The sequence below is a fragment of the Eschrichtius robustus genome, chromosome 19 (genome assembly GCF_028021215.1).
Source record: "Eschrichtius robustus isolate mEscRob2 chromosome 19, mEscRob2.pri, whole genome shotgun sequence".
NCBI lineage: Eukaryota > Metazoa > Chordata > Mammalia > Artiodactyla > Eschrichtiidae > Eschrichtius > Eschrichtius robustus.
The window spans coordinates 52,727,425-52,741,832 of record NC_090842.1 but is presented as its reverse complement, the minus strand read 5'-3'; positions in this window follow the sequence as shown (position 1 = coordinate 52,741,832).

The window sequence follows — 14,408 nt, the reverse complement described above, 5'->3', positions numbered from 1 at the left end:
TTCCAACAAACAAAAGTCCAGGACCAGAGGGCTTCACAGGTGAATTCTATCGAACATTTAGAGAGGAGCTAACACCCATCCTTCTCAAACTCTTCCAAAAAAGTGCAGAGGAAGGAACACTCCCAAACTCATTCTATGAGGCCACCATCACCCTGATACCAAAACCAGACAAAGATACTACAAAAAAAGAAAATTACAGACCAATATCACTGATGAATATAGACGCAAAAATCCTCAACAAAATACTAGCAAACAGAATCCAACAACACATTAAAAGGATCATATACCACAATCAAGTGGGATTTACCCCAGGGATGCAAGGGTTCTTCAATATACACAAATCAATCAATGTGATACACCATATTAACTAATTGAAGAATAAAAACCATATGATCATCTCAATAGATGCAGAAAAAGCTTTTGACAAAATTCAACACCCATTTATGATAAAAACACTCCAGAAAGTGGGCATAGAGGGAACCTACCTCAACATAATAAAGGCCATATACGACAAACCCACAGCAAACATCATTCTCAATGGGGAAAAACTGAAAGCATTTCCTCTAAGATCAGGAACAAGACAAGGATGTCCACTCTCACCACTATTATTCAACATAGTTTTGGAAGTCCTAGCCACAGCAATCAGAGAAGAAAAAGAAATAAAAGGAATACAAATTGGAAAAGAAGAAGTAAAACTGTCACTGTTTGCAGATGACATGATACTATACATAGAGAATCCTAAAGATGCCACCAGAAAACTACTAGAGCTAATCAATGAATTTGGTAAAGTAGCAGGATACAAAATTAATGCACAGAAATCTCTTGCATTCCTATACACTAATGATGAAAAATCTGAAAGAGAAATTAAGGAAACATTCCCATTTACCATTGCAACAAAAAGAATAAAATACCTAGGAATAAACCTACCGAGGGAGACAAAAGACCTGTATGCAGAAAACTATAAGACACTGATGAAAGAAATTAAAGATAATACAAACAGATGGAGAGATATACCATGTTCTTCGATTGGAAGAATCAATATTGTGAAAATAACTATACTACCCAAAGCAATCTACAGATTCAATGCAATCCCTACCAAATTACCAATGGCATTTTTTACAGAACTAGAAAAAAAAAATCTTAAAATTTGTACGGAGATACAAAAGACCCCGAATAGCCAAAGCAGTCTTGAAGGAAAAGAACGGAGCTGGAGGAATCAGGCTCCTTGACTTCAGACTATACGACAAAGCTACAGTAATCAAGACAGTATGGTACTGGCACAAAAACAGAAATATAGATCAATGGAACAGAATAGAAAGCCCAGAGTTAAACCCATGCACATATGGTCACCTAATTTATGACAAAGGAGGCAAGAACATACCATGGAGAAAAGACAGCCTCTTCAATAAGTAGTGCTGGGAAAACTGGACAGCTACATGTAAAAGAATGAAATTAGAACACTTCCTAACACCATACACAAAAATAAACTCCAAATGGATTAAAGACCTAACTGTAAGACCAGACACTATAAAACTCTTAGAGGAAAACATAGGAAAAACACTCTTTGACATAAATCACAGCAAGATCTTTTTTGATCCACCTCCTAGAGTAATGGAAATAAAAACAGAAATAAACAAATGGGACCTAAAGAAACTTAAAAGCTTTTGCAAATCAAAGGAAACAACAAACAAGACAAAAAGACAACCCTCAGAATGGTGGGAGAAAATATTCGCAAACGAATCAATGGACAAAGGATTAATCTCCAAAATATAGAAACAGCTCATGACACTCAGTATTAAAAAAACAAACAGGGCTTCCCTGGTGGCGCAGTGGTTGAGAATCTGCCTGCCAATGCAGGGGACACGGGTTCGAGCCCTGGTCTGGGAGGATCCCACATGCCGCGGAGCAACTAGGCCCACGAGCCACAATTACTGAGCCTGCACGTCCAGAGCCTGTGCTCCGCAACAAGAGAGGCCGCGATAGTGAGAGGCCCGCGCACCACGATGAAGAGTGGCCCCCGCTTGCCGCAACTAGATAAAGCCCTCACACAGAAACGAAGACCCAACACAGCCATAAATAAGTAAATATACCTTGTAAAAAAAAAATCTCGCTTAAAAAAAAAAAAAAGAAGTAATGGATCTTGATCATGGTGGTTTTTCCAGTTTCCACAACTGTCAAAATTTACAAATTGTACTCTTTAAATATATGTACTTCCTGTATGTCAATTACACTTCAATAAAGCTACTTAAACAACAAAATTTAATTAAATATAGCAAGGTGTAAAAATACAATTAGAGGGCTTCCCTGGTGGCACAGTGGTTGAGAGTCTGCCTGCCGGTGCAGGGAACACGGGTTCGAGCCCTGGTCTGGGAGGATCCCACATGCTGCGGAGCAACTAGGCCCGTGAGCCACAATTACTGAGCCTGCGCGTCTGGAGCCTGTGCTCCGCAACGGGAGAGGCCGCGATAGTGAGAGGCCCGCGCACCACGATGAAGAGTGGCCCCCGCTTGCCACAACTAGAGAAAGCCCTCGCACAGAAACGAAGACCTAACACAGCCATAAGTAAATAAATAAATAAATAAAATTAAAAAAAAAAAAATAAGGGAAAAAAAATACAATTAGAAACAACTTAATAGACACATAGAATGCAGCATGTAATAGTTAATATGCCCTGTTTTCAAGCATATGTAGGATGGTATAAAAATTGACCATGTATTAAGGATATAAAGTAAGCCTCAAATTTCAAAGTATTTTAAAATCATCCAGAGCATATAATCATCCAGAGCAATGCAATGATGATAGAAATCAATAGCAAAAAATGTTGAGAAAATCCTCATATCTATGGAAGTTAATGATTAGAGTGGATTGCTTTTACTGTGTAACAAATAACCCCAAAGTTCAATGGATTAAAATGTGAATCACTTATGATCACTCGTGGGCTGTAGTTTGGCTGGAATTTCAGCTGATACAAGCTGGGCTTGGCTAGACCATACCCATTCAAGGTATGGGTCTCACAGGACTTGGCTCCTCCTGCAGGTTGGGCTCGAGTCTGATCTACACCTGCTCATTCCAGGGCTCAAGCTAAAGAACCAGCATATACCAGGGGAAAGATAGTCTCGTAGTGATGACAGAGATGTGAGAAGAAAGAACAACTGTACAATCATATTGAAGCAACTGATTGCCTATTATCTGCTCACATCCCATTGTTCAAATCACATGACATAGCTGAGCCTAATATCAATGGAGTGAGGAAGTATACGGCTGCAATGTAGCTGCAGAGACAAAGTAAATGTTTTTGAGCAATAATTTAATCTACCACAAACTGACAAAACTGTGGGGATGGGGACATTTAAAAGGCACAAATAAGCAATATTATTCATTTAAAAGGAGACTTCACTAAAGACCCTTTAGTCATCAAAATAAGTAGATATTATGAAAACTTTATAACAATTTTTAAAATTTAGATAAAACATGCAAATTCCAAGAAAGACATCCTAAAAACTGACATGAGAAGAAAGAGAAACCCCAAATAGTTCTTATGGGCAAAGTGCTAGCTGTCCTAGGATCTTTCCATAGAACCACTCCTGGGAAGATGATACTGGTTTTACCTTCCTTCAGCACTGGCTCCCTAAAATGTGCTTAGATAAATGAGAAATGTTGTGTCTGAGATATTATTTATTGGGAAAGCTTTTATTTGGGGACTGTACCTGAACAGGGAGAGCTATGACTGGTATATAGATACTGAATGACTGTATGATTAGGATGATATAAAAGGCTGTTGGAAAGCTAGGCAATGACTTCCTTGAACTAAAGTGGGCAATTGATATATATCTTACAAATGATTGTACCCCATGCAGTGAAAGCACACAGGAGCTGTCCTCCCATTTTGTTAGATGTTCTGGATCAGCATAATACTGTTGCAATATGCTCAGGTGCACCACATGCACTTTGGCTTTAACTCCCAAACAGATATCATCCTGTGAGGTGGTATGGAACTTTAGACCACTGCTGGACCCCAGAAAAAAACTGAAAATACTGGGCATGAAGTATGCCCTTTTATCCTTTCATAAATGTAAGTAAATTTAGTGTCAGATGAATGCCTATTGTGTCTGTGAGTTTTATTGCCAATCAGAATCTGAGACCATTGCTGAGGATTGTGCAGTCCTCTATTTATAAAATTGAATTAAATTTTTAAAAATTCTCACAAGAAAATCCCAGATGCAGATGGCTCTTCTGGTAAGTTCCAGCAAACACTCAGTGAGGAAATAACTCCAGTATTGTACAAATGCTTCCAAAGAATAGACAAATAGGGTATCAGTCGGTATCCCTGCAGGAAACAAATGACACTTGCACAGGATTCATGAAGAGTTTAATGAATGGCCTATTGCTGTGATATGAGCAGAGCCAAGGGAAACCAATTTAAAAACAAAAACAAGAACAAAAACACTCATGGCCAGCAACAGCAAAATGCCTAAAGAAAGGCAAGGAAAAGAAGCTGCTAACTAAAATCCAATGATACCTGTAGTTGAAGAAAAGGACCTTTGGCCTCCAGGAGAGGAATGCAGCCACTGCCAACTGCAGCCCTGAAGGAAAGCAGCTGAAAAATAAATAACCCAATCTCACCTTCCTCTTGCCTTCCAATGTCCTGCCATATCTCCCACCTTCCAACCCACCAAAAACCAAAAGACAAAGTAACCCAGTGACACAATCCGAAAAAGGCCATATCCTGGGGTACAGAGCAGACTGGGGAAAGGGGGAAACTAGATCTCTTGGAACAAATGGAAAACATCACTAAATACCCCAATTAATGTAATGAGGCTAGTGTCATGACATCAAAATCCAACTACTCAAGGTCATAGACAAAAAAATTTAAACCAAATATTAACAAGTATATGAAATTACATATCAAAAAGATACTATATGCTGGGACTTCCCTGGTGGCACAGTGGATAAGACTTTGCGCTCCCAATGCAGGGGGCCTGGGTTCGATCCCTGGTCAGGCAACTAGATCCCACATGCATGCCGCAACTAAGAGTTCACATGCCACAACTAAGAAGGCTGCCTGCCGCAACTAAGACCTGGTGCAACCAAATAAATAAATAAATAAATATTTTTTAGAAAACATTAAGACTAAAAATAAGGATACTGTATGTTGATTAATGAGGATTTATACAAGAAATGCAAGGTAAGTTTAATATTAGAAAAACCTTTGATGTAACTTATCACATCAACAGAACTAAGGGAAAAAAGTATATGTTTATTTCAATAAATGCAGAAAAGATGTGTTATAAAATTCATCATCTTTTCTTGAATTACAAAAACTCTTAGAGAGACTTCCCTGGCGGTCCAGTGGTTAGACTCCATGCTTCCAATGCAGGGGGCGCGGGTTCGATCCCTGGTCGGGGAACTGAGATCTCACATGCAGCGTGGTACCGCCAAAAAAATAAATAAATAAAAGAATTAAAAATTTAAAACTCTTAGAAAGTAGAAATAAAAGAATATATCCTTAATCTAATAACAAGTGTCTACCAGAAAAAATTCCCACAGTAAACTTCCTATTTAATGGTGAAATACCAAAAGCTATCCTCTTGAATCTGGATAAAGGGTAGCCAGAAATACTTTATAATATTTTTGTAACTTTCTTGTAAGCCTGAAATTATGCCAAAACAAACAATAATAATATAAGATAAAAAGCTGTCAAAAACAAAATAAAACAAAGCAAAAACCTTCCCCTTGGGTTTAGATAGAAGATAAGGATGCCTACTTTTACCATTTCTATTCAACATTGTACTAGAGATCCTACAAATGCAATAAAGCAAGAGAAGAATAATCTATGTAGATTGAAAAGGAAGAAATGAACAGGTATTAGATACAGTTATATAAGTCCAAAAGAATCTACAGATAAAATATTAGAGAGTCTTTTAAATGCTGCATGTAAGTCAGTATAGAATAATTAAAATGTTCTTATATGGCAGCACAAACATCTAGAAAAGTATATTTTAAAAGGAGATAACATTCACAACAGCATTAAAAATAAGAGATGCCTAGGATAAATGAACTAATAAATGAATAAGAGATCTAGATATAGATATCGAGAGATAGATATAGAGAGATATAGATATATAAAACTTTATTGAGAGAAAATAATGAAGACAAATAAATGGAGACATGTACCATCTTCATAGAGAGGAATACTAAATATCTTAAATTTTTTTTAATTATCTCCAAATCGATCTACAGATTTAATGTGTGGTTAGGTCAAACTCAACAAGCTGGTTCTAAATTTACATGGAAATGCAGAGGGCCCAAAACAGCAGACACTCTGGAACAAGGCCAAAACGGAAGAACTCTCTCTACCAGAGTCAAGAACTAAAGCTTTAGTTTGTACTTAACACTGTATGGTATTGGCATTGAGACAGACAAATACAACAGTGGAATAAAATAAAACACACGTAAGTAAATCTATATTCCTACACGAGGCACTTTCCTTTTTTGACAAAGGTGGCACTGAAAAGCAGTGGGAAAGGGATGAAATTTTCCTGTGGCTACCAGGACAATAAGGTGTCTACACGAAAAAGTAACTGGACTCCTATCTCACAACCACACACAAAATTTAATACTATATGGATTATAGACCTCAATGGGAAAGGCAAAACAAAGCCTTTAGAAAGGATACAAGAGAATATATTTATGACCTTGGGAACAGCAAGATTTTTTAAACAAAACACACACACACATGTACACACACATACACAAACCCTGACCTTAAAGAATAGCAATGATAAATTCAATTATATTAAATTTTAAACTTCTGTTTATTAAAATACCATTAAGAGAGTAAAAAGGTAATTCACTGTGTTGGGGAAGATATTTTCAACAAGTAATCAACAAAAGGCTCTTATCCAGAATATAGAAAGAAGTCCTACAAGTCAATTAGAGGGGGGAAAATAAAAAGAAAAGAAAATGCAATAGATAAATGGGGAAAATACTTCCACTGACATTTCATAAAATTATCAATAAATGTACGAAGAAGTGCTCAACACGTCAGTAAAAGCAAACTGAAAGCACAATGAGATACCACTGCATACCTCCCTACCAGCGGCTAATATTAGAACGTCCTATAATACCAGCTACTGGTGCTGCAGAGCAGCAGGAATGAATATACTGCCACTAGGGATGTACACTGATGCAACCACTTTTTTGTTTTAACGTTAAAAATATTTTTGTTCTAGAAGATCACACAAAAGTTGGGAAGGGAAGGAAGGAAGTCAACTAGGCTACTACAAAATCTAGACTGAGGAGGGTCAAAGAGCTGCTTACGGAAACTGACAGCTGGAGCAAACGGCAGAGGTCAAGGTGGCACCTGGCCAGTGGACCAGCAGCCTGGGTCGGCCACCTTTATGAGAACCAGCGGGCTGCAGCAGGGACAACAAAGGTGCTGGCCCCAGTCAGCGCTCCTCTTCTGGAAGGGAGAAGCAGAAGCTCACTCTTTAACAGGTTCCTGGTGGTCTACGCTCCTTCATGGCCTTCTCTCAATCGCTGCCACTGAATTCCTCAATGACCACACTCAGCCTGGTGCCCTCATCCCGGCAGGGTTTGAGCTGGGCGTGTAAAAGCTCTGGGCACCACATCTCTTACGGAAGGCATGCTTTGTGCGTGTTGAACGTGTATGTGTATGCGATTACCCTCTCGGCTCCCTTCAGGAGCTTAAAGCAAGAAGCTGGAACAACAAAGTGCCTATTCCGCTTCTTCTTGCAAATGCTGCAGGTGCAGTCAAAGATTGCCAAGTCTGCTGAGGCCCAAACTTCCAAACGAACTGCTCCCAGTGGCAGCCTCCTCGGGGTTTCGCCAGGGTCCCCACCCATCCCGCCCCCTCCGGGGGGCCCCTGTGCTATTGTGCTCACTCCCTGGTCAGCAGGCTCCAATCTCAGACTGAGGTCTCTGCCTGACAGCCCCTATCCGACTCCTGCCCCAGAATCGTTAGGTCAGCCCCTCAGTGTCCATACGACTCCCTGCCCCCCAGGCCACAGAAAGGCAAAGGAAGTAAGCTGTGTGAAGAATGCATTGTTTGGGTCTGGGGCTCTTCTCCGCAGCCCAGCCTGGCCACAGGGGCCAACAGTCCCAGGCTGAAAAATCACACAGCTCCGTAAATGGAGGGCATTCAGTCCCATGACCAGATTCACGCAGAAGCCAGTCCGGCCGGGCAGGCAGGAAGCCTGGCCGAGGGAGCCCAGAAATACGCATCAGCACTGTTGGCTCAGCTGGAAGACCATCCAGTTCCCAAAATGACCTGGGCTTAGAGGCAGGGAAGTTAATGCCAGACCTCCCCCTGGACTCCAGCACCAGCTCCCGCTCTCAGCCCCGAGGAGATCGGGGCTCTGCAGTCAACACAAGGAAGTGGGTGACTCAAGGCCATGGGCCCGGGGGCATGGCTGAGGGGCCCAACACCAGTCAGTTTGCCCCATGATTTCCTCTGACCCCCGCAGCCCTTCTTCTCTGCTACAGTTGAGTGGAACCACGTGCTGCTCTGATGTGTTTCATTGTGTCATGTCCTGTTGTGTTATATCGTGTTGTGAAAATTCCCTATCCAGGTCCCTCTGGGGCCTCACCTATGAGAAGCCCCCAGCCCCTTCTCGGCCCTCAGGAAAGGCCTGTTTCCCCTATGCCTCTGTTCCCCGGCTCACCCTGCTTGGTTCTCACACTGACCCCTCGGCCCCTCACCTACCACTGATCACCACCACTCTGAAACTAGCCCACAGTGGGAGCCATCTCCCCAAGTGTCCCCTCCCCTCCATCCCGCAGCACACACATGTCTGACAGCAAGCAGGTGCTGGGTTAACTCCTGATTCAACCCGCCCGCAGGCCTCAGGGCCACCTTCCGCTCAGACACTTGGCACAGAGAATGGTTCACACTTGCGCTTGAGTATCCTCGCTTGGTGGCCTCTTTGCTACAGCACAGGTTGCCCCTCTGGCCCTGGGTCTGCTCTGGACACCTCTCTTTGTTGCTGGGCACAGGCAGGAATAAAAACTTGCCATCCTTCCCCTCCAATCTCAGCTCTGACATCAGCAATGGTGGTGCAGGGAAAGGCCAAGCTTTGCTTCTTTCCCCGGCACCTGCGTTCCCCACCATACACCTTTACCTGGAGAAAGCTGGAGGAAATTATATCATAAAAGAAAACTTACTCTGTTACCTAGCTGCAGAGAGCCACATCCCAAGAAGTGTTGGTATGCCTCTCCTAGCCCATACTCATCACCACATTCCTGGTTGTCCTCCCTCATCCTAGAGACTTGCAGGGCTGACCCACTGTGGTTCGGTCTCCTGACCTCAGTCTCCACCTGAGTTCTCATTGCCAGTCTGATCCCACCCTTTCCAAACCCCTCAAAGCCCATTTTCTGTTTCTTTGGAACTCCGATTGCCATCAGCAAACTGTCCTCTAGCCTCTTCTCAGAATGTTCCCCTCACTCACTTTTTATAACTGAACTTGCCCTATGGAGACAAGTATGTTCACGCAAAGATGTGCATAATCAAAACAAGGAATACTAATAACTATTACAGTCTTTATTTCTGCAACTGCTCATGTGATCATAGCTAATATTTATATTTCTAACTACATTTCCACTGTCCCACTCCATATGCCTTTTGTTCTCAGCAAACACCTCAGCTGGTCATCCTTTCTTCCCTAGTGGAGTGACACAGACTTTTATTCCTGAAGGGTCTGGGCCATTAGCAGTTCTGTCTGTAGTGGGGAGTTGTAATTTTCCATTAATTTTACCATATATACAAGGTATACTAATACGATAATATACATATACAATATAAGGGAGCACCAAGAGATCTCCACAGGAGATCTCCTGTATTCCAGACATACTTCTCCTCACTCTCATTATGTAATAGGAACCTACTTTTCCCTCTGTAATCAAGACCAATCCCCCCAGTAAGCACAATAACTTCTTCTTTGCCTGGTCACTAGGATAGGAGACCAAAGTGGCCAAGAAGTAGAATCAACTTAGAACCAGTGCTGTGTCCGCTAGTGAAAGTATTCCTCTCTTGAAAACTAAAACTTCTTTTTTTTTTAAGATTTTTTTTATGTGGACCATTTTTTTTAAGTCTTTATTGAATTTGTTACAATATTGCTTCTGTTTTATGTTTTGGTTTTTTGACCCCAAGGCATGTGGGACCTTAGCTCCCCAACCGGGGATCGAACACACAACCCCTGCAGTGGAAGGCGAAGTCTTAACCACTGGACTGCCAGGGAAGTCCCTGAGAACGAAAACTTCTAAATCCCAAAGTTGCAGGGACAGAAAGCAAAAAAAAAAAGTTGCTATTGATCACTTGGGGTAATAGTGAGAGCAGCCAGTCCTTAATTGTCAGACTCTTGAATCCAGGCTATGTGGAAAAGAAACCTGCAAGAAGACCGCAAGAAGTGTTGACGTTCCTCCCCCAGTCAGTAGATTAGTTATTCATATATTGATTGCTGATTTAGAGCATACACTGCATCCTGGCAGACACTGTGCCAGCCCCAGAAGGTGTTACTACCACGCTAGCATCATGTATATCTGACTCTTCAAAAGGCCATGCAATCTACAATCAAACCAACTGCTTCTGGTTGAGGGGAAACATGGTAAGACCAGTAACTTCAACAAGCATGAGACAACTGGCACACTACATTCGTTGTAAAATGAGTCCTTGGTCAGAGGGGATGCTGGCTGGAATACTACTGATGCCACGCAAAGCATTTCCTAATCCAGAGATGGTCTAAACATTCATGAAACTGGTAGTCTCAGCAGCGGCCAGAGTAACAGGTGAGGTTGACATGATTCAAAGTGGTACACAAGAGATGTTTGGTACCTACCCTCTTCTCTTTCCTCTTTCTCTCCCCGTATCATCTCATGGATATTATTAAGTTAAAACACCGTCTTTACGGTATTAACTCTCAAGTTTGTATCTTCAGTCCATATCTATGAGTTCCAAACTCATAACTAACAGCCTATTTGAAATCTCCTATTGGATGCTCTCGGATACTTCTGATCTAGCTTGTCCAAAGTCCAAAATGTAATTCCTAATTTCCCCACAAATAACCTGCGTCCTTCTAACCATGAGGAAGTCTTTCCCATCTCAATAAATGGTACCCCAGAACCTAGATTTCCCCCCTTCCCTCATCATTCATATCAAATCCACCAGATTTCCTATAAAATCTATATCTAAAACATATCTTGTCTCTATTGTCTTCTCTCAGTGGAGTCACCATGACCTTGGTGGAGAATCTCTCTCCAGAGGAGGACAAGGCAATGTCCATCTGGTAACTCAAGGTCAGCAGTGACCTCCCCGAGAACCACTTCAGTGCAGATGTGGGAAAGAAAGCCAAGTGGTGAAGCTTGAGGACCGAGGGGGAGATGTGGAAGTGGAGACAGAGAGACTAGTCAAGTCTTACAGGGAGTTTTGCTGTGAAGGGAAACAGGGTCAGTGCAACTGCCACCCATCCCGGGGGGGTGTCAGGGTCCCACTCTGCTCTCAGGGTCACTGAAACTGTTCCCAGTGAGAGTTAGCCCTTGGCCCCATTGTCCCCACGTAAGATGCCCCAACACCCTCAATCACACCATCTCCCCCCAGCCGAGGCAACCCTTCTCCCCAGGGTCAGTGTGACTCTTCCACCCCAGGACCAGAGAACAGGCAAAGAAGTGGATGGTGTGAGGGCGGAGCTGAACAGAGCAGGGTCACAGAGAGGAAGCTGTGAGCCGAGGGATGAGAGTATTGTTTCTGAATTGGCAATTTCCACGCCCTGGTCCGGCCTCAGGGATAACGGTCCCTGGCTGAGACCCAGACAGCTCAGGAATAAGGCCAACACTCAGGCCCCACATCCAGGCTCAGACTGCGAATGCGACTGGGTCAAGTGAGGTAGGAAGGCGGACTGGGAGTGCGGGAAGTCTTAATCACTCTCTTGGCTCAACTCAGAGGTCACCAAGTTCATGGGATTAAAGGCAGGTAAGGTAAATGTCTCAAGCAGGGTGACGTCCCTGGCCTCCAGCCACCGCCACCCCTGCAGTGTCCTCACGGCTGAAGGTACAAACCTTCCCCGGGCCCAGGCACTGTCATAGAAAAGTGTGTTACCTGGCTGCGTCATGCAAGTGAAGCTACCTGGGTGGCAGTCAACTTCAGGCGAGCATGGCGGGGTTCGTGAGGCCGTCACGGAACCAGTCACGTGGCAGGTGTGTGATGGATGCGTGAGACACGGGAGGTACAGCCCCTGCACGGCACTCGTGGACAAGCATGTGTATTGGGTGATGGAGTGACAGGTGAGTGGCTGGACACACACAGGTGAGTGTGTGACAGGTACACAAACACCACCGCTGAGAACTTCCCTCCAAGCGGCCAAAGTATGTCAGGACCACAATCCCCCAAGCTGGGCAGCCCGGAGGGGCCTCATGTCCTCAGGGAGCGCCCCCGCCAGCCCTCTCTGCCCTGCAGAGTGACCCTCCTGTCTCTAGAGGGCCCTCCAGATGTCACCGCCCTCTCAGCTTAGGGACGGCAGCGCAGCAGAACTCTCAGGGCCAGAGAAGGAAGGAGGGCGCAAGGGGAAGCGCAGAGGTCCAGCTCCCTGGGCCCCCTCGCAGTCCTCCCTGGTCCCACATCTATCAGCTGCCATCATCCTTGTGTCTCTGTCTCTAGGATGAAACTCTCTAAATGAGTGCTCTGCCCTCAGATCTCCCCTCAGACCTTGGTCTGTTACCCCAGCAGTGTGTTTGCGGTGCATTTCCGCCCCACGCCCTCATACCAGGTCTCTCTCTCAGACACACACAGAGCAGAGTCAGCCCGACACACCCCATCACAACCCCACAATCACATTCATATAATCACATGTACCCCATTGTACACACACAGTCTCGCACGCACTTCTAGACACACACAAACACATATTCTGAGACAGATGGGCTGCTGCAATCACACAGTCACACACACTGCAAGTCTCATGTGCCCCCCCAACACACACTCACACACTCCCAGCAGAGCATTCAATTCACACACACACAATTAAATGTTCACACACCACACACACCAAGCCTTATGCCCGTCATACAAAACGAGACCCATGCACTCTCCTAGCCAGAAGCCCTACTGCAGACAGAACACACACACACACATACACACACTAACACGTGCAGAGACACACACTCCAACCTAACATCCCTTCATTCACTAGTGCTCCCCCAGCCGCACAGGGCATCCGTCTGCAATGCCCTCCCTCCTCCCACTCTTAGTGGCCTGAATTCCTGCCCCACAGGAGAGGTCGGAGGCGTGGGGAGAGGAATCCCTGAGGGTGGCCATCAGGAGCCCCTGAACCCACACGTCAGGCCCAGTGTCCCCGGCGGGTAGCTCAAGTCGTGTTCCCAGCCAGGCCCCAAAGACCGGGAGTTTAAGGAACACACCACCCACAGACAAGAGGTGTCCGCAGGTCTTCAGCTGGACCCCGCCGCCTGCAGCCCTGCGGGGAGGGGGCACACCCGGCTGCCATGCTCCCCCCTCCCCTCAGAGTCAACCTAAAACTCTCACCAACTCATGGATGACAGGAACAAGTTTCTCACCAAGGGCAAGGACACCTGCATGTAGCCTGCTGGTGGAAACAGCCCACGGAGCTGGAAGTCAGCACAGCCTCACAACTCCAGGACTGTGTGGCCAGCACCACAAAGACCCACAAGGCACAGGCCACAGTGCAGCCAGGGCTGAGGACAGCAGGGTCTGGGGCCATGCACACGCTCTCTTGTTCGTTGCCCTTGACCTCCTTCAAAAGCACAAACCATTTTCCCTGAAAACCTCTGTTTAACACAAACAACCACCCATCTCTCATCAAGAAATCTCAGGGCAGATGGGCAGCTGCCCAGGATGGTGACCTTGGGGTGCTGGGCCTCGGTCCTCTGATGCTTAGCCTTCCCTCTCTGGTACCCCCATATTCCTTGCTTTCCTTCCCGGAAGACCCCTCCCTTCAGCTTCCTCCCCACAGGAACACATCAGTGACATGGGCTCTGTGACACAGAGCTCTGACTAGAGCCACGGTCGCTGCCCAGGCTCCCTATGCAGACTGGCAAGTGCCTGCACTGACCCTTGGGCAGCCCCAGTCCTTCTCCGGCAACTGCTCTGCTGCTGCTGCTTCCGTCCTGTCGGCTGTGCCGACGCAGAGCCGGACCCAGTGAGTCACTGCCCCCACCCCAAGACCTGTACCTCTGCAGGGCAAGGCTGTCTGACATTACTTGCCGTTCACCAAGCTGTGGCTTATGTTTTTAGCTAAAGGGGGAAGTGGTGGGTACTGACCTCAGAAGGGAAGTCGGGAGGAGCCAGCCTACTGTCAAGACAGGCACGTGGCAGCCTAATCTGCTGCCCCTGACCCCACCACCCTCCTTCCCTGCCTCGACCT